Raw genomic sequence first — 20,699 nt, 5'->3', positions numbered from 1 at the left:
GGTGTGTCACTCACCAAACCCCAGCCTGCTCTTCTTTACCTGCAACAGTGAAGGGACCTGCCTACCTGCCTACCACTCTCTATGCAAATGCATTTATGGTACTGCTCGGTGTTTAGGAGGCACGCGGGAATGTCAGCTTAAAACGATAATCCAATTGCTCTCGGTCACTTCCGAAACTGTCTCACGGTAACAAATTCAAGTCTAAGAGCTCCATGAGGCTGACGTTGTTCCCATCTGACAACGAAGGAAAACAGAAACTGAATGGTCAGTTTGTGGACCTGGCATTCGAAATTAGGTCTTCCCAGTTCTGACCCCTGGATCTTTTTCATGGGGGAAAAATAAACCATCGAAATAAAGTGTCCCAAGCCACACAAGGAGACAAGAGGAGAGTGTGAGCTTTCTGCGACATGTTTTCCTACCCAGGAACCCTAAACATGGCCTGTGTTCTTCTCCACCAACTGTCTACTGTTGATTACAACTGACTAACACCCATTTTCAGATAAATATCTAAATAGTGTTCTGGCCGACATGGGAAGATCAATTTTTTTGAGTCAGAACACTGCAAAATCACTATGTACTTCGCCTTTACAGTAAAAACGGAAGCTCAACTCTACTCGGTTCATGAGACTTGGACTAGGCAGGACCGAAGGTTTCTTGAAGATAGTCTCTTTAATTTACTTACCATAGGCGAGAGGTGGGACTAGGGAAAGGAGCAATAGATCAAGAATTTCTTCTCCTTTCACTAATAGTAAATTGCTGCCTATAATCCAATAGCCAGCGGGCATAGCTTAACGCACTAAGCTTCAGGTTTGCTATGCCTAGGCTGTTTAAAACCTTAAGTTCAAATCCCAGAAGAGTCTGTATGACTCCTCATCTCCTTGAGTTTGATCAATTACATTTCATAGATCTTTATCATGTGAGAGACTCAAATAAGGCTTTATAACCCAAATCCGGTTTATCTTACGGAGACTCCAAATACCCTGTACTTTTTATTTACCTAAATATTGAGTTTCAGGCTTACTGTCTCGTAACACCTTCCCAGCACTTAGCGAGGAAATTGTGTGAAAACTTTTCATTAGGATGAGAATATCTATGAACTATATAATTTATATATGTAAACTTCCGGTACTGTTGAAAGAATGGAGGAAGGAGATCCAGTCCGTGAAGCAAAGACGAACCAACATGGTACGTGATATTAACCACCATTTGTTGAATGACTACTACGTGCTTGGCACTTAATGGGAATTACCTCGTTGAATCTTCATGGCTCCTCTCTAAGGTGGATATTTTTATACCCGGTTTACAGAGACTTCCAAATGCTCTGTCCAAAGCTATCTGAGCTGAAAAAGGAGAATAGGATTTAAACACAGGTGTGTCTTATCCCATGTCCATGATGTTCCATTTACGTACACTGCCCTACAGCCGCCCCATGTCGACATAAAAAGTAACAACAAAGTGTACGAAGGCACCAAAAATGGAGCTGGAAAGGGAAAGCCCAAACCAAGAAGACAGCAGGACCCGGGGACTCAAGAAGGGGACCTGAGTCAAACTGTCATAATTCTACATCAAGACTGTCTTGAAAGAGCTGGTGACGGATCATCCCACTCACACCATGCCTCATCCACATGGTGAGTAGGCAGGCTTACGGACACGGTCTCTAGAAGAGCCCAGCGTGGGCGGCTGCCAGGGTGTAATGGCCTTTAAAAATGTCACAGGCGAAAGTTCTTATGCTCAGTGGAATGTGCACTCTGCTCAGATGGCGTGGCCTGGAGAGCTGGGGCCCCAGAAGTCACACCCCGTCTGGGAGCATGTTCTGTTCCTGTCTTGTCATCTCCCTAGAGTTCTGCCATCTTTGCGAGGACGGAAACTCTCCATCCTCCGTTCACAGCCTTCCATCACATGGCCATCCTGTTATAACTGAATCCGGAGTGAAGCCACAGGCAAAGTCAGCTGTGCCCCAGGTTTTCTGGGAAGGTTGACCCAATGGGTGCTACCACTTCATACCATCCAGTCGGGAACAAGAACAGGTCAAAAACGGGGGGTAGGAGTGGAAATAACCACATCAACTTGAGACATGTTAGACCTGAATTTCTTGAAGATCATCCGGGGGAGATGTACGCTAGAAAACTGGATCTAGAGTCTCTAGTACATGGGAAGTTCAGAAATGGAGACCCAGATGGGGAATCACTGATATTGAGGAGACACGTGAAACCACAGAGGATGAGCTCACCCAAGGAGAGAATATATAAAAAGAAGAAGAATGGGTCAACACTGGGAAATAAAAAAGAGAAAAAGAGAGAGAGACAGAGACAGAGATAGAGAGGCAGAGACAGAAACAGAAAAGAATTAGGAGGATAATTCTAGAAATCAGAGAACCAGGAGAGAACAGTGACGGGGAATCATGTTTAAAGGACAGCATTTCTCATAGGGTATCCCTAGTTTTATAGTAAGATAAGCTTTACAGATTAAAGTAAAACTGCCTTGCTAATTTGTGGCATGAATCTTTAAAGAGGATTATATAGAGAGAGCTTTCTAAAAATATCTGACCACAGAACTCTTCCTTTTACATAAAACCTATTCCCATCCTTCCAAACTCAGGTCCCCTGGAGCACACATTGGGAAAACTTAGAGTGAGTTTCCCTAAGCAAGAAATCATGACCTCAGTACACAGAGAGAGCCAATATATAAGTATTCGATAAGGGCTACATTTTGACAGTTAGCAAGGCATCGATCCCCTTTCCCGGAGCAGTGTCGGCGAAGCAGTAAGGACACAGGTAAGGCAGCGAAGAACTGAGTAATAAGAAGGTAGAATGTGAAAACAGTGCACGTGGCTTACTTTCCCCCAGAGCCTTGGCTTTGAAAGGCAAGACACAGAAGATATAGGAACTAGCATGTAGCTTCAACAGGACATTTAAGGATGGATGAGATTTGTGCACATTCCTAGGCTGCAAGGAAAAATGAGAGATAGAGAAATATGTGGGTTGAGAGAGTGGGGAGAAGGGGTAGGTGTGGGGACAAGGCACCGAGGACGCAGAGAGGAAGCAGATGGAAGAGGGATGGTGGGGTTTGCACATACAAATAAAGTAGCCAGCCGCAAGAATACGGAGAGCGAGGCGCTCAGGACAGACGGGAAAGACTGGGCAGGGCTCCTTGCAAGAGGCAGTCTTTGACCTGGGCCTGGAAGGAGCCGCAGAGAAGTGGAGAAGACAGCCATGCCAGAAATGCAAACCATTCCAAAGGGACAGATGCCAGAAGGATATGGAGACCCTGAAGAACGGAGTGTGCCCAAGAAAGAACACCTGCGATTGGCATCCCAGGGCCCTTCATTCTTAGCCCATTGCCTTTCTGTTGGATGTCCCTGATTCCATGGAAGAGGATGTCTAATTCACTACAGGGTCCTTAACAATGGCATGCCGATCCATCTCTTGATTTGTTATCAGGGGGCCCTATTTTATTATTTGATTCCTGACACCTGAAGTCACACAACCCAAATTTCCTACTAAAAATAGGAGTAAAGAAACACACAGTTGACTCTTAGTGGGTTGAAGAATATAAATAAACAAGCTGAGCCAAAACAAACCACAATCTTGTGGGTAAAAAAAAAAAAAATTACATGTTCGTTTTGCTAATCTGGAACTAAGAGTTCAGTCAGGCAATTTATGCAAGACCAGAATTTGGAAAGAGGAGTGTATAATAGATCTGAACAAGGTTATATTTTCCACCTTGCTGGAACTACATCTTTTTCTAGACAAGGAGATGGGAGTTGTTCTTGGTGATTACTGTTTACCACTTACAGGTATGAAATAATCAGTATTTTTGGTAATCGTCTTAAAAACAATTATTTTAAAAGGCTTTTCTTGCCTGTGCAATTCAAAGCAAGAACTTACTAAGTTATCTCTAACTTTTGGAGAAAGTGGGCTTGGGCGTACTCAGAAGACATTTCTGCAAAACATTTTTTGCTCTGCGCAGACTGCATAAACAGAAGCCTCTCAGCTGTTTTCCTCTATAACATTTCAACTCTTTATCTAACACCCTGTTAAGAAATAATAACAGACACTTCTCCAAAAAAGACATACAATGGCCAACAGACACATGCAAAAATGCTCAACATCACTGGCTAACAGGGAAATACAAATCAAACCACAATGAGATACCACCTTACAGCAGTTAGAATGGCAAAAATTAGCCAAACAGGAAACAACAAATATTGGGGAAGATGCGGAGAAAGGGGAGCCCTCTTACACTGTTGGTGGGAATGCAAGCTGGTGCGGCCACTCTGGAAAACAGTATGGAGGTTCCTTAAGATGTTAAGAACAACAACCCAGCAACTGCTCTAGTAGATAATTAGCCTAAAGATATAGACGTAGTGAAAAGAAGGGGCACGTGCACCTCAATATTCGTAGCAGCAGTGTCCACAAGAGCCAAACTGTGGGAGGAGCCGAGATGCCCTTCAACAGTTGAGTGGATAACGAAGATGTGGTCCATATATACAATGGAATATTACTCAGCCATCGAAAAGGATCATTACCTACCATTTGCACTGACGTGGATGGAACTGGAGGGAATTATATTAAGTGAACTAAGCCAAGCAGAGAAGGACAATGGTCATATGGTTTCACTCTTGTGTGGAACATGAGGAATGGCACAGAGGACCATACGAGAAGGAGGGGGGACATTCGAAGGGGGAGACCAGAGAGGGAGATGAGCCATGAGAGACTATGGACCCCGAGAAACAATCTGGGGGTTTCAGAGGGGAGGAGAGTCGGGGGAGGGGGGAACAGGGTGATGGGTATTGAGAAGGGTATGTGCTGTGACGTAACTAACGAAACATGGAACACTACATCAAAAACTAATGATGTACTACACAGTGGCTAAACCGAACAAAACTATAAAAAAGAAGTAATAACAGAAATTAGAATTAGAATAATTCTATTAGAATAATTAGAATAATTCTAATTAGAATAATTTTAGAATTATTCCATTCTAAAAGTGTAGTTTTAATCAGAAGGCTGCCCCCCTCTGCTCCTTGAGGAGGCCTCGCCATTAGTCTACACAGTAGCTGGGGGAGGTTGTTCCTCATCCCGAATTAGTGTTTAAACAACAATAATTAAGTGGCAAGTTGGTAACCTAAGACTCCGGCGCTGTTAACATCCCACTGAAAACAGGACCATTAAATGTACATATCTTTAATTGCTACAGATAATTCACTTACCTGAGGACCAATACTGCCATTTCTGTGGGGAGCCTTCCATACAGACCTCAAGTCACCACGTGTTACTTCAGCGGTATAGGGCATGTGTCTGTATTTGATATGTCTTCGGTGGCAAGGAAGTAGAGACCATTTCTTCCTTTTTGTAGAGTGGGTTAGTGAACACATGACCGTGCGTGCTTACAAGTGTGTGTGTGTGTGTGTGTGTGTGTGTGTTGTAAGAGACAGAGAGACTCAGAGTCCATATTCAATACTGCATGAGTTTTTGAATGTGTAGCAAAACAGGGAATGTTTGTTGTTTACATTATTATGTAAACTAGGGGGACAGACTGGGTGATCTACAGGCAATTATTTGCTCTACTTAATGACTAAGTCTCCATTTCACATAAGAAAATGCACCTTCTTCAAATCCTGGAAGCCCTGGTGAGTCACAGTCCGCAGACACCTCCTTGTTTCTGTCTCCCCTTCATGCCCACCCTCGCTTGTGACTTACTGGAATTTAATTAATGCCTTTTGGGGTTTGCCCCAGTCCCACGTTCTGAAATAGCCCCTGGATACTTCTGTACAATCATAGTCCCAACCCAAGCCATCCATTCTTCCTCTCAGAAAAATCAAGGTCTTTGTTAATCCCGTGTTTGTATTATTTGAGTCAGTTAAAGTAGTCTCATTCCAAACAAGAAAAGAAGGTCTTTTAGACCTTAGAGTCATTACCGCATTATGAATTTTACCTCCAATCATTAGAAGGGTATCTCTTTAACCATCACAAAAAGAAATTCTTATCAGTGATCATAATGGCCAGACCTTTAGTCAGGAATCTTCCCAAGAAAATACTGCACATCAAGCAACTGTCCCACACTGATGCCTGAATGTCTTTTACCACTTCTGAGGCAAAATCCATTGATATGGTATCATTTTTGTTACACATTATTTTCAGCCCAAAAGAATAGAGCAGAGTATGATACAATTAGAACACAATGCACAGGGAGCAGCAAATTATCTAAAAGACTCCTGCTCCCTGGGCACCCCACCCCAAACAGCACAAAATATACGGTACGTGTTGAGTTTTGGAAATCCTAACTCCTCATTTCTCCATTTCGCCATCAGAAGAGACACAAAGCAAATTATTTACATAGTTTAAAATACAGCATGATCTATGTATATATGTATATTTAACTTCGAGAACATCGCTAGGTGGCAGCTGGTATTCTAAACATCATTATGCATTCCACCCAGTGCAATGGAATACAGATTATTTATAAAATGAAAAATTAGGTGCTCCACATTTAAAGGCCAAGATTTTTTTTCTAGGTCAAAAGAATGAAAGTTTTAGCAATCCTTAAAAAAAAAAAAAAGCACTGCCAATTCTTGCTTATTAGGCAGCAATGATTAAGTTGGTGCTTTTCCCAGCACCTCCCTCAATGTCCCTCCCCAACCCTCACCCGCCCCTGTCCCCCCCTTCTACGGCTGACGACGCTACGGCATTTTTTTTTTTGCTGCTTCATGGAGCACTGAGAGGAAAAGGAGGCCAAGGCAGCTCATTTTGTTACTCTAACCGGGTCTTAATACCAGTCAGGAGGGATACACAGGCTGAACCCGCAGGCTTAAAGCAAAACTTTCGGATCATGGTGGATTTTTAGTGACCTGTGCCCTCCGCTTTCTAAGTACTAAAGATAATGAAGCATTTTTCTTTTTCTTTTCTGTCCTCTTCTTGACTTGAGTAACAAATACCATCGCACCATTCCCACTGCAAAGCCCAATTTTCACATTTACCTGAGACGCTCTGGCTGTTGGCCTATGCAGAAGGACACCCCCCTCTCAGAACGTTCCGGCTACAAGAAGCATAACGGACCACAGTTGCTGAGTTCCAGATCCATCAGCACATTGGCTCCAAGTCACGCTTCCCATGGGCTGCTCCCCACTGCCTGGGCCCAGAAAGGATATTGAGACAAGCCTGTTTCTGGACGACACAGGCCAGCTCTCACACAAGGACTCCCGAAGCCTTGTGGAATCTTCGTCAGACTGTCCTTGGGTTTGGGAGCTTCCAAACAGCCTTCCCCTCCCTCATGGTCAGCCGTGCGCTGCATTCTGGCCGCTCTCCTGGCCTCTTCCAGCTCCTGCCCCGTTTTCTCTCACAGACATTTCTCCTCATACAATCCTTACACATTTATTTCCTTCTTGGGGCTTGTTTCTCAAAGTACCCGAACTCGTACTATACGGACTATAATTCTATGTGAAATCAGGTATAGGAAAGAATGAACCAGGAATCACTGAAATCCTTGTAGGCATTACAATGTGTGTGTGTGTGTGTGTGTGTGTGTACGCATGCGTGTGCGTGTGTGTGTGTCTGTCTTTGCGAGTGTGCACACGCCTGTGTGTGCTGACTCAGGAATCCCTGGTTCACAAATGGCCAACTCGGAATAACTGTTCTAGCTCACCTCAAACAATACTCATCAGGTGGCTAGAGGAATTTCTTCTTCTTTCTGATTTGCCAATGATGATTACTTTCTTCTAGTCCTTTAGCCCCAAATGATAGAGAACCTGCTGTTACCTGGGATTTGGGCTGGCTTCTGAGGCAGTCCAAGCGGTGACACAGGGCTACCGGGCTGAGGCTAACTCATGATGCCTTGTGGCTATCCTGGTCCTGTCTCTAGCCACCCAGTCCTGTCTACTGATCTCAAGTCCCTCTTCCCAGACATGCTTCCCTTTCTCAACAGAGAAGACCAGCTCAGCATCAGGTACTACGAGAGTTCCCCCAAAACGCAAGTGAGCGGGCGTCCCAAGAAACATCTCGATCAGCCGCTTTAAGTTCTTCATAAATCGGAACAAGGAAAGATTGAAGGTACAGTAGGATTGAGGGTAAAGTGGGAAGCCTACGGAAGAAGTTGACAGAGAAGGCAGAGCCACCATGATGGTGACTGAAATCTCTAAGTAGGCTTGTCCATTGCTGGCCCTTGAGAAGAAAGATAGAAGCTACGAGAAAGAAGACCAGAAGTATCCCCAGTGGTTTATGCCACATACGGGGAGCTCTCCCTGAACCATTCAGCCCCATGGGGCTTTGCTGTGACCAGCCATGGCAGAAAGACACCCCCTTCTTCCACGTCACTGTCTGGCTGACAGAAAGGGAAGGATGGATGGAATCTGAGGGAGCTTCCATGGAAGAGGCAGTAGCCCCACAATACGGCATGGTGGAGTGCACCCCACTCTGCCAAGGGAACCGCCATGTGTCCAAAACAGAATTTTCACCTCCTCCCCCCCACGCTCTGCTGTCTGTTCGTTGGTGGTGATTTGTACCACTCTGAATCCCAAGGGTTTCTCCCTGAGAAACCCAGTCTTAGAACCCGTGGTATTATTAGAACTATCTCCAGGTGAATTATGACTTAGAGAGACATTTGCTACCCTTGTTTATCACAGTTCTTCAATGGCAAAGCACATTTCGAGATCCAAACCACAGACATTAATAACCCAGAATATGATCCATTCATAAGCTGAGTAGTAGCCATGTTAAGGATGTGGAATACATCCTCACTTAGAAAATTATTATCATTTATCAGTTTGAGCTATTCTTTCATGGTCTGATATTTTTCTTTCATGGTATTTTTGGAGCTCTGCTTGGTTTCTTTAACTTCCGTGCTCAGAAGCTAGTTACTTAACAACATTTGTTTCTATGAGTGATGTTGCTTTGTGCTCTTAAACTCCAATTAAAAATTGGTAGAGATCTGACATATCAGCAAATAGAATCTGAAGGAGACTTTAAGCATTAATCGGATGCAGTGATTCTCAGGATGTGGCCTTGGGATCAGCAGCATCAGCAAGATCTGGGAGTCATCAGAAATGCAAATTATCAGCCCCATTCGACACCTTCTAAACCTGACTCTCGGGGGGTGGGGCCCAGAGTTGCGTTTTAACAAGCTCTCCAGATGATTCTGATCCCTGCTCAAGTTTGGGAACCACTGACCTCATGAGTCTACCACATTTAGGCCAGGGATTATAGCACTCATGGGTTCTGTATGTGGTTTTAAGGGCGCTAGAGGGAATCATACCTATAGAGAGCCCTGAAACAGCTCTGAGAATGAGTCTTGCCTTTTATTTTATTTTTCTAAGATTTTATTTATTAGAGAGAGAGATGGAGAGCATGAGCAGGGGGAGGAGCAAGAGGAGGGGGACAAGCAGACTCCGTGCTCAGTGAGGAGCCCAGCACGGGGCTTGACCTCACAACCTTGGGATCATGACCTGAGCCCAGATCTAGAGGCAGATACTCAACAGACTGAGCCATCTAGGTGTCCTGAGTCTTGACTTTTAAGAGTTTTCAATCCAGTTGGGGAAACTCCCACACATGAAATCAAGAGATAGCTGACAGGACAATACATCATCAAATGGGCACAAACTTAACTGTACGGCAGGATATTCAAGTGGCGGGAACCATATTGCTGGACTATATCTATTTGAATATGATTCAACATTTGCCTTACAAACTGATAATTAATACTGATGGCCAGATATTCCTCTAGTAAGTGAGGAAAAAAAAGAGGCTAAAGCTTTTTTGTTCCCCTGGACCCCAAGAATTGGGTTAGGGCTAAATTTAATCTTGTCTTTAAATGTGCTTTTTTTTTTTTTTTTTTGTCTTCAAAGACAGTGACTCCACAGCCTTTCTCAGCAAATCATGGCAGTATTTGAATGCTGTGAGAGCTGAGAGAGGTTTTCATGCCCAGCTGAGAGCCTTTCTTATTGACCAGAAAAAAAAGCTCTTCATAGCTAATTCATAATTGCAACTGTGAGGCAGTGGGATGGGAAAACTTTCTGTAAAGTTGAAAAGTTCTGCGTAAGTTGGATATTCACTACGGTTATTATTACTATTGTTTGATTTAAACAGTGGTTCCGCTTCTGCCTGAGAAGGCTTAATGATTGTGTTGATTCCAAAATGACAACGTGAGAAGGGAAGGTTCACAGGCAGTTTAAAATTAAAAGCAAAAACCAAAACAAAAACCCCTATTTCCTCATTCTGTCTGTAGATGTGTCGGAAAATGTGCAACAGACAAATCAAAAGCCCCAGGCTTTCTGTTGCTCTCGAGATTTTTTTTCTAAGTTGCTGAAATGACATGAAATCAAATCCCTTTGAAAGGTGGATGGCCTCACAGATAATTCTATAGATCTGATCCTAAAACTAAAAAAAGGGAATGATTGGCTCACTTTTGGTGGTCATTAATTCTTTCAAGTTACAAACACACCATTTAGTAAATTACCTTTTCTAAGACACTAAATGACATCTTAAAGGTCTGAAAGTGTCAAATCACCTTCTAAAAGTGGTCAGTTTACTCCTTAATCACTGATAGCATCCATCCAAATAGCTTCAATTTCTTCAGTACTAGATTCTGATAAATATAAAGCACTTTTATAGACATTATCAAATTATCCTTAATACCAAAGTTAGGGTGGGGAAAAGGGAGCACTCTGCCCCTCTCCCCCACCACCAAATGATTTTCGAATTTCCCTGGTAAAGGAATACCATGGTTTTCAAAAATTTTAATTATAAATTTGTCCAGTAGTTGCAAAATACTATCCAAACGTCATGCTTTCTTTTTTACCGGTCATGCTTTTTCCTTAAATGTCACAAGGAAGCCATCTAGTTTAGTATCTTCTTGATTCAAATTTATCCTTTCAGGCTGAATGGGAGTATATGGTATTAGAATTTAGATTCTGGCCTAGGATAACATCATTCTGAATTTTTTTTTTTGGACAACTGTGAATATGGTGGGCACTCAACAGCTTTGATCCTGAGGCATCTCTAGGGGTCAGTAGGCAATTTCAGGCTAGAGCGTGGATGGCTAAGGACTCACTGCTACACTTCCACTGGGATCAACATGATCAGCTGATGACCTCAGGAGGGTGAGCCCCCTTCTTCGCCTAAATGGTCACCGCTGCCTTATTCATGTGACTTCCACCCTGACTTAAGTTTGCTATGCATCCCCAAAAGTCATAAGTTAAGTCTAGTTCACGAGTTACCTTACCATTGTCCAATAAACCAAGTGACTAAAAGTTTCCTTCAAAGTAGAAATTGGTCATTACAAACAAATGTGGGATACAGTGAACCTCTGAACCCATAGAGGAACTCTGGAGAGATTTCAGTCTATCAGGCAACAGCCCGTGTATGTTCTTGTCCCATTCTTCACTTAAATCTCTAGGTTTTAGCTTCATGGGTTGCTTGTACACATACTTTTGACCAATTTTGAGGGAAAGCTCTAAGCCTTGATGTGGGAGGAATGTGAAAGACCCCATTCCGTGGCAAAGGTTAAAGACAATAACCTTAAGCGTGGAACAGAAGGGAAATACTTTTTCAGGGTTGACTAAAACAGAATTTACTTAGAGAGAAGGTTAATCCATTTGACTTACCAAGATGGTATTTTACATTAAAACATGACACTTGAATGCAGGGATCAGAAGGCCACGCAACAGAGCAGAACCTACCTTGGCATTAGCCAAGGGTTTGGGTGACCTTCAGAGATCCTCAAAGAAATATTAAATTTTTTTTCTGACTTTTCTCCCATCATCTCCCTCTTGCCTCTATTCCCTCATTATAGTTGTTGGAAAGAGACCTTTGTTATACTCTATTTTCTCTGTTACCTCAAGCACAAAAACTTCTTATGGCAGAATTATGGTCATATCCTAGAACAAGTGGTGGTTCTAAGGGCTCTTTGAAATCTGTATGTTGCTACAGAAAGCCAAAGGTGACCGGGCAGGGCTAGAGGACTGACACCCAGAACCCCATTCTGTTTCTTCTGAAACCTCCATGTGCTCCCGTGGGACTTTTGGGTTAAAAGTGGGAAAGAAGAAACAGCCTTTTCTAACTTTAGATTCGATTTTCACCTTTCATCTGGACTTGGATTGGAAAAAAAAAAAAAATCTGAGGTGGAAAAAAAAAAAAAGAAAAGAAAAAGTATACCAAGAAAGACAATGAAAAATTAACTGAAAAATCCTAAATTAAATAATGTGGGAAAAGTTTCAAACATCTTTTCTTTTTTTGAACTAAATCTTCAGTATCCCTGGCAACGTTGTTTAATGAGTCAAATGAAGAAATCTACCTGCGTGAGAATGTCATGCACTCCTTCAACACGGTAATATTTCACACTGTATTTTTGGTTTTTCTCTTCAGGAAGTCAATATCCCAAACTATAAATACACAGTGTAATCTTCTGCCAATAAAATGAGGTCAGCTTTCCTTTGGGTCTCCTTTAAAACTTGAGATCATTATCCCCTACTCCAAATCCCCTCACCTACTTAAAGAACTTACCTCTTCTCTCTGTCTCTCTCTCTCTCTCTCTTTTTAGGGAAAAGAACAGAAGCCTTATAATTCCCAATTAACTCTTTGGCCTTCCTTAGGCCTCAAAAGAAAAAAAGAAAAAAATGAGTTGTAAAAGGATCATATTGGAATTCAAAGTCCATTCAGCAGCTGGGGGCTGTGCTAAAGAAACAGGTAGAGATATCAGAGCAGTGAGATTCTCATCCTTGTTCTGTTCTCTTTAATCCCATTAGCCAAAGAGAATGCTGTACTTTGGGAAATTGAGGAGGAGCGAGTTGTCTGGCTAGGGGCATAACTGGTTACAATACCTCCCTCTAAAATGTGCCTAGCGTATTTAAATCTATAAAGCTAATGCCCAATTAAGAAGAAAAAGGAGGCAGATTCTCATACCTATTAGGTTCGCTATAAAATATAAGAATGACCTAACTCTGCCTTGAGCAGAACAACCAGCCAGATAACAAGAAGTTTTTGCTACCCACCCTGCTCGGTTAGGAAGTGGGATGTTGTGTCAAATCAAACACTGTTTAATAGAGTATTATCAGAAATACCAGGTATGCATTACTAATTTGCAAGATATGGAATATAAGAAAAGACTTCAACACTAAAACACACGGAACACATTTTTGTCTTTCTCTGATGATCCAGACATTTCAGAGTGTTTCACTGCCTCTAGGTCACCATTACGAACCTCAGTTTTCACTATGCCCAGGGAAGCATGGTTCTATCAATTAACAGAGGTTTCCATTTGACAGAGCGTTCTAACAACCAGCTTTCCCAGTATATTGTTTGTACTGGGTGGGTAGGAGATGCAACATGAATACCGATCAGTTGGTTTTTTTTTTTTTTTTTTGCACAGAAAGGCAGTCCATTGGTTCGGCATCTCAAAGAGTGCTGGCTTCCTGTGGTTTGGATGGCAAAGATTTAGGGGAAAGAAAGACCCTTGGCCATTAACAATGGGTAGGAGTGGAGAGAGCCGGTTCACCATTATCCTTAGAGCACACAGAACAGAAAACTTTCCAGTTGTAAAGTCTCTGGCTTCTAGAGCTCCAGTATCCTCAAGGAGGAGGGTGCCACGGGCTGGAGGGTCTTCTAGGAGCTTTACTACCTGGCTATAAAATCCGAATGGCAGTTTAAAGCCATCCTGAGCAGCTGGAGAGTTTTGGAGCCCGAAGCAGGAATCCTGACAGCTTCCCGCGTATGCTGATAAGCACGGCGCAGGAATGAAAGTATGCCGCTGCTAATCTTTCTTCAGTTTGGGTCACCCAAGGTGACAGCTACTGGTGCTAATTGAAAAAGGAAAACGATAATTCAATGCTGTAACACTTTTCACCTACCTCACGCTTTTTCATCCAGAAGGCGAAAAAACATTTTTATACAAAGGAAAATAAGGTAGCTTGCCCCTGGGGTATGGGTCATTCTCTGTCTTTGAAAAGCCCAGGCAATACCTATGTGATGACAGCGCCTTCTGCAGACGGGCCAGAAAGACCCGAGGAGGGAAAATGACATATTCGATTCTAGAACCGGACGGAAGAACACAGGCTGGAGATTCAAGAACATTCTTGCCATCCCACGCCTGTCAGAGCACCCAACTGGAGGCTGATCAGTCTCCCTTGTAAAATGCATGTAACAATTTTCTTTTTAAAGAAAAAAAAAAAACATTTTTTTTTTGTTGTTGTTTTTTCTGAGCAGAACTCAAAGTGTTTTAAATGCTCAGGAAATATTTAAGGACGATAATCACAGTCTGCCGCTGAAAGTAAAATGCTGCACAGAAACCATGACGGGCCATAAAGAAAGCCTACCTACGCTGATGACAGATCTGCAGGAGGTCAGAGCTGTAAAGCACCATGAAACATATCTGGCTTAGTCTGTTTGGGTCTGCTGGAACAAAACTATCGAAGACGAGGTGGTATAAGCAACTAACGTTTATTTCTCCTGGTTCTGGAGACCGGAAGTCTCATATGAAGATGCCAGAAGGTCCCGCCTCTTGGTGAGGACATTCTTCCTGGTTTGCAGATGGCCGCCTTCTTGTTCCAACTTCCCATGGCGGACAGAGATGATCTTTCTCAGATCTCTTCTGATAAGGGCCCTAAGCCTATTCCAGGGGGCTTTACACTCATGAGGTAATCACCTTTTCTAACAGTCCCCAACTCCTAATAACATCTCCCTGGGAACTAGGCCTTCAGCATATGAATGTGGGTGGGGGCAGGGCTCAGACATCAGTCCACGGCATTATTACACTGAATCTGGAGCTTCCTGAGACTACAAAAATGTGTTGGCCTAGTTTGTGACATGCCAGGACGTAGGTACACAGCGGTGATAACGTGGCCCTAGTCTTTGGGTGTTTTCTAATGTATCGGAAAGGCAGAGTAGTGAGAACACAGTTCAACATGGAGGGCAGGGCCGTCAGCTTTCCCAACCCGAGGCCCTGGGTCCCAGCCTTGCCAGGAGGCTCTGCGCTCCCCGCACGTGCCCTGCAGCAAGTCAGCCTAGGGCAAAATAGCTCGGGCAGATGGCTGGCTTTCTCACTTCCATCTCCCTGGCTCCACAGTTGGTGCTATCTCCCCCTTTCAAAATGTGGTTCATTCTAGAAACAGATGAGTTGGTACACGTAGTCCTTCTGAGGATAGATCCCCGGGAAGTCCGCCGCGGAGCCTGGGAGAAGCGTTATCTCTGGGAAGAAGCCAAGCCCAGATTTCAGGGGAACATCTCCCTCAAGCTTGAACAAGTTTTCCTTTCTTGTTGAAACCCGTTCAGTTCCCTCCCTCTGCCCTCCTCTCTAGACAGATGGACACACAAGGAGACAGATCCGTGCTTATTTTGGTCTAAACATTTCTTTGACGAAGTACAGCTTTCAGCCAGGCTCGGTTACGTATTGCTCAAGAATCACTCACACCCAATCTGTCTACCTCAGCCCCGCCTGCGGAACTCTTCCAGAACATTCCCCAAGTCCCCGCGCCCCTCAGAAACAGACAACAGGAACGCCAACGGGACCCCACAGAACCACCCCCCCAAACAACAGGAAGCGCTTCTAACGTGGTCCCCCGTGAGCATCCCCGCAGCCTGGCATGAAGACGCAGAAGACGACACCATCCCGATGAGGGAGATGGCGACACTACAGAAATCTTGGTCAGTTTGAGAGTAAAGGACTTGTAGGTCTGTTCTGGCCTCCAAACCAGGTCTCACTCACGAACTGGCAGCTCTTTTGAAGAGACATAAATGCCGAGACCAGTGAAAAGCTGGGGAGCTCTGTCAGGGACCAGTCATTTTACTGTGAGGCCGGGACCCTGGACGCTGCCACATGAGGTCTTCCCACTGACCTTGGCCTGTCTGCTTTCTTTCTAGGGAGTGAGAGACAGAGGGAGAGAGGGACTATTCAGCAGTCCACCAGGCAAACTCCTGAACCGCTGTTTAAAGCAGAACCCAGTTCAAAAAATAAATAAATAAATAAAAATAAATAAATAAAGCAGAAGCCCGTTAATTCCAGTAGCTTCCTCTGACCTCAGCTCACACTGCCTTACAAGTGAATCAATTCATCCTTTTACGTTCAAACTGAGGGCATCCTGGGATCATCTCCCAGAGAGGGAATGACTCCCTTAGGAAGCGTACACACAAAACAGCACGCTAATTCGACCACAGGGCTAAGGTACCATTACTAGTAATGACTGCTTTCAATAAATTAACCAGTACCCACGGTCATGGCTAAAGACATAAACCAGTTTGAGAGAATTAGGAGGAAAACGGGTCACATGAGAAAGAGACTATGAATTATCATATGAGGAAAAGTCAACCATTCCAGAGTGCCGAAGCCAAGAGACAACTTGGTAGAGAAGATGGCTGCTTATACATCGTTTGAGGCATGCCCTGTGGAGGATTCTGTGCATGCTCCCGAGGGCCCAGAAAACAGAGATGGGACCTGCCGCTGATGACACAGGGAGGCAGAGTTTGTTACATTATAAAAGGGTCTGAGATTTCAGGGCCATCTGCTAGGTGTGAGGCACTCCTAGGGTGCCCAGAGAACCGCGTGCCCCCATCTTGTACAGCAGATGTTATTTAACATTGTGGTGGGGAACATGGGAGGCTCAGTTGGTTAAGTGTCTGCCTTCGGCTCGGGTCCTGGTCCTGGGATCGAGGGCTGGGTGGGGCTCCCTGCTCACCGGGGAGCTTGCTTCTCCCTGTCCCTCTGCCTCTCCCCCTGCTCATGCTCTCTCTCTCTCTCCCTCTCTCAAATAAATAAACAAGATGTTAAAAAAAACACACCCCATAATACTGTGGTAGAGAAGTTAGCAACCAAGGATCAGAGAAGTTGTGAGACACTTGCTTCAGGTCATAGTGCTTATAAGAGGCAGAACTAGGATTGGATCCAAGTCGGGGCCACCCGCAAAAGCATGCCCCTGGGCCCGCAGCCACCCGCAGGAACATGGCTGCGAGGAAGGGCCAGGAACATGCACTAAACACAGTATCTGGAATAGCTTCCACCTGTGACAGAAAGCAATTTCTCTAAAAAGAATCTTAAAACCCTAAAGTTTTGATTACGGGCTGCGCTTGAAGAAATAGAGTGGAGAGACCCCAAGCTTGCATTCGTCTTTCCTTCACTTCTATTTAAGGGCGGTTTCGTGGCAGCGATAAAGTAAAATAACTCAGAGTCGACGTTAGGTGAGCTCCCCAACAAATAGCCAGAAACAAGCATGTTGAGGAAGCAGGATGTTGCTACACGAAGACCTGTGGACTGATGCAGCTACGTGAGACCCCAAAAGCCAGGGCAGACGGACCCTCTGTTGCCCTGCCCTTCCCATTTCGGTCTCACAAGTGCAATTGTTCCATCTGAACAATTCCCAATGACGACCTGATTTGCAGCGACGGGCCCAGGAGGAAGCGAGGAGCTCCGCTGAGCCTTTCGAGCCTCGGCTTCCTTTGCTTCTCTGAGCTTTGGTTTCCTTGTGAGTAGCATGAAGGGACCCCCGCGGCCGCTCGCTCCTCCGCCTACACACACCCCAGCACATTCCCATGATAACAGCCCCACGTCTTGTCTTATGACTGAAATGACTGCGTCTGAGCACAGCATGTGGCTAAGAATATCGCGCTGTGGATGACAGCCCAGGAGCCAGACGGCTCGGCCTTAAATCTCGGCTCCCACCCCGGGCCAGCTGTGGGACCCGCAAATCCTTCAACCTCTCTCCTCCTCTGAGTCCGAGTCTCCGCATCCGTGAGATGCGGGTATGGACGGCACCTGGACCGTGTGGTTGACCGAACGTTCAGTGAGTGAATGAGTGGGTGTCATCATTACTATTATGGGGGGCCAGTGTCCTCCGTGGGTCAGTTCATCCGTGGGGCTTTGAAGAACCCCCACATAAAGGGTCTACTCCAGAAGGGAGGAGTGGTAGATTAGGGATTGGGCCTAGAAAGCTGCTAAATCCACGGGGGATGGGGGGATGCCCTGAGGCACAACTAGAGGCAAAGTCACCGTGGCCCCCAGAGGTTGACTTGCCCAGTATGGCTGAGTGAGAAGCACACGTGCTTTCGACTCAGACAGCCTGGGTTCAAACCCTGCCTTTGCCACTTCTTAGCCACGTGGCCTGAAGCTAATCACTTCCGTCCTGTGTGTCTCAGTTTTCTCATCTGTAAAATGGAGAGAGTTAGTACCATCTTGCTGAGAATGTAGTTGTGAGGCTTAGAGAGAGATCTGGGGGAGCTCCAGCAGGCAATCAATAAATGATGCTTTACGAAATGGGCACTTACCCTGACACAGATTGCTCAAACCAGAAGGAAAGACAATAGAAATGGGAGAAGTACTGGCTACTTGGGGCCTTCGGAATAGGCAGCGAATCTTCTAAGAACTATGAATTACAATTTATCTTTTTTAGATAACAAATACACCTGTATGCTACTTGTTTCCCCCTTTTGAACAAAGCAAATTTATGTACTCTTGGCTACATATTGCTGTTTTTTTTTCTTTTCTTTTCACTTAACAATATATCTTGGGGATTTTTCCAAATCAGTACACACAGAAGATCCTCATTTTTATTCTACAGAAACATGGTATTCTGCTGAAGTGAGGTCTCGTGACTGAATCTGGTCCCCCACAGAAGGGCAGGTCGGTGGTTTTCTAGCATTTTCTCGTACAAATGATGCAGAACTGAGTAACTCTAAAATAAACGTCTTCACACAAATACACCTATAGGATAAATTCCTAGAAGTGAAATCACTGGATTGGGAGGTTTGTGTATTTTTCATTTTGTTAGAAATCACCAAGTCCCACCTTAGGCTAATCTGTAACCACATTGGCAACAAGAGGGAGACAATTTCTCACACCCCCATCAACACAACTCTCTTGCCAAACCTCTGGTTTACCAATGGTCACAAGCGTGACCTCATAGTCTAATTTGCCTTACAAGTACAGGGGTGCCTATTTTAGTATATTTTAGGATTCTTTCAATACTCTTCTCTGGGCAATGATTATTCCTATCTTTTGCCCATTTCTCTGTCGTTTTGTTGGACTTTGTCATTTTGATTTATAGCAGCTCTTTACATATTTGAGTTGGCAGGCCTTGGTCTGTGATATGAATTGCAAATTTTTCTTTTAGCTTGTCATTTATTTTTTGACTTTTCTTATTGCTATTTCTTCCTTTTTTTTTTTTTTTTTTTTAAGGAGTTAAATGTATCTACTATTTCTGGTATGGCTTTTGGGTTTGGTATCCGAGTTTTAAAAAGGCTTCCCCACTCTGATGTTATTGGAGAATTCTCTCCTGGTTTCCTCTGACAGATTTACTGTCTTGAGTTCTGCACTGAAATCTCTGACCCATTTGAAGCACATTCTGGTGTAAGATATGTATCTGTTTTTTTTTTTTTTTTAATAGACTTAATTCTTTTACTTATATTTAGAGAAGAAAAACTTTTTAAGAAATCATATATACGGTAAGGAAAATAAAAAACAGCCCTGAAAATTTCAAGCAAAGAGAAAATGAACAGTCCTTCGTGTTAGGTAACTCCAACAGCCGACTTTTTTTCCGTTTTCCTGGTGCGAACGCGCATTCAACATTCTTCTCCTCCTTTTCAACAGTTGTCACTCATTTACTAAAAATATTAATCTTCACAGTGAATCAAATTAAAAATTACAGATGGTAACAGTGAGTGAAAATTTCTTAAGATGGCATCATTGTCCCTTTCCAGTGACTCCTTCTTCGTGCGGGCAATCTTATCTCCTCTATCGCCAATGCTTTCAATGCCTCAGTACAATAACAATATAATCATAAAAGCTAATTAGTAAAGATTTTGTGTCTTGTTAATGATGCACAATTGATTATGGCTTGAGGACAGAATGAGACTAACCATTCATCCGTGAGGAGCCTTGCATTTTATCTTCCTACAATATGTAGGTGATGACATTTTTATTACTGTTTTTCTATCATGCAGACATCGGAACCGACTCGTCAGTCTGATTTTCTCTAGCATGATCTTTTACTGTCGTCAAACCTGAGTCCCTTAAAAATGTACAGATCATTCTGGATGCCTGATTACAGGAAGAACAAGGAGAATTAATTAAACAATGGCCAAATGGTGAACAACAATCAAGGCATCACTACTCCACACTATCTCTGTTTTATTTTTTAGGCTATATTCTTCCCATAAAGCCATAGGCCATAATTACGTTCTACAAGCGCCTGAACAAAAACTCACTTTAAAGTAGACACTTAAGCCACTAATCTTTTTTCCTGGACCATCTCATAGTCATTCATTCTTTCTTAATAAATAGATGTAGTCAGACATGGATATAGATAAGTGTTAAAATATTTATGTAGAGAAAGGGACACCATGACAGAGACTCTGGGACTCCCCAACACATGTCACTTCCCGGGGTCCGTGCTGTGCCCCATTCCTGCCCTGAGTCCAATTCCTGTCTTCTTTCTCAGTTAAAGGTTTCCTTCTCCACCTCAAGAGTCTCCGACTCCAAAGCTGTGTGCAACTGTAGCTGCCGTCTTTGGAGGTCCGGTGCAGCACCCAGTTTTTCAAAGGGATGGGAGTTCAGCTCTTGCCTGAGCTGGTGTGGACCCCACAGCTGTGAAGAGAAAAGCACAGACTAGGTGCGGAATTTCCACGGGTAAGGGTTAAGAGTCTGTTATGGTTATGACATGGACCTTCCCTCAGAATGTACTACTAAGACAGTAATTCTGATGGATTAATTCCCTGTTGCTATTCCCT

The 20,699-nt window shown here is 43.9% G+C and overlaps 1 protein-coding gene across 2 annotated transcripts in view; it reads right to left on the bottom strand.

The window, feature by feature from the left end:
* The window catches only part of CELF2 (CUGBP Elav-like family member 2), a 607,444-nt gene that overhangs the window by 339,178 nt on the left and 247,567 nt on the right, over positions 1-20,699 (bottom strand). The gene's annotated exons all lie outside the window — the stretch shown is intronic.

Source organism: Mustela lutreola, chromosome 8 (assembly GCF_030435805.1).
Source record: "Mustela lutreola isolate mMusLut2 chromosome 8, mMusLut2.pri, whole genome shotgun sequence".
Classification (NCBI taxonomy): Eukaryota; Metazoa; Chordata; class Mammalia; order Carnivora; family Mustelidae; genus Mustela; species Mustela lutreola.
The sequence above is the reverse complement of the archived record's forward strand: the minus strand, read 5'-3'. Positions and strand labels throughout refer to the sequence as shown.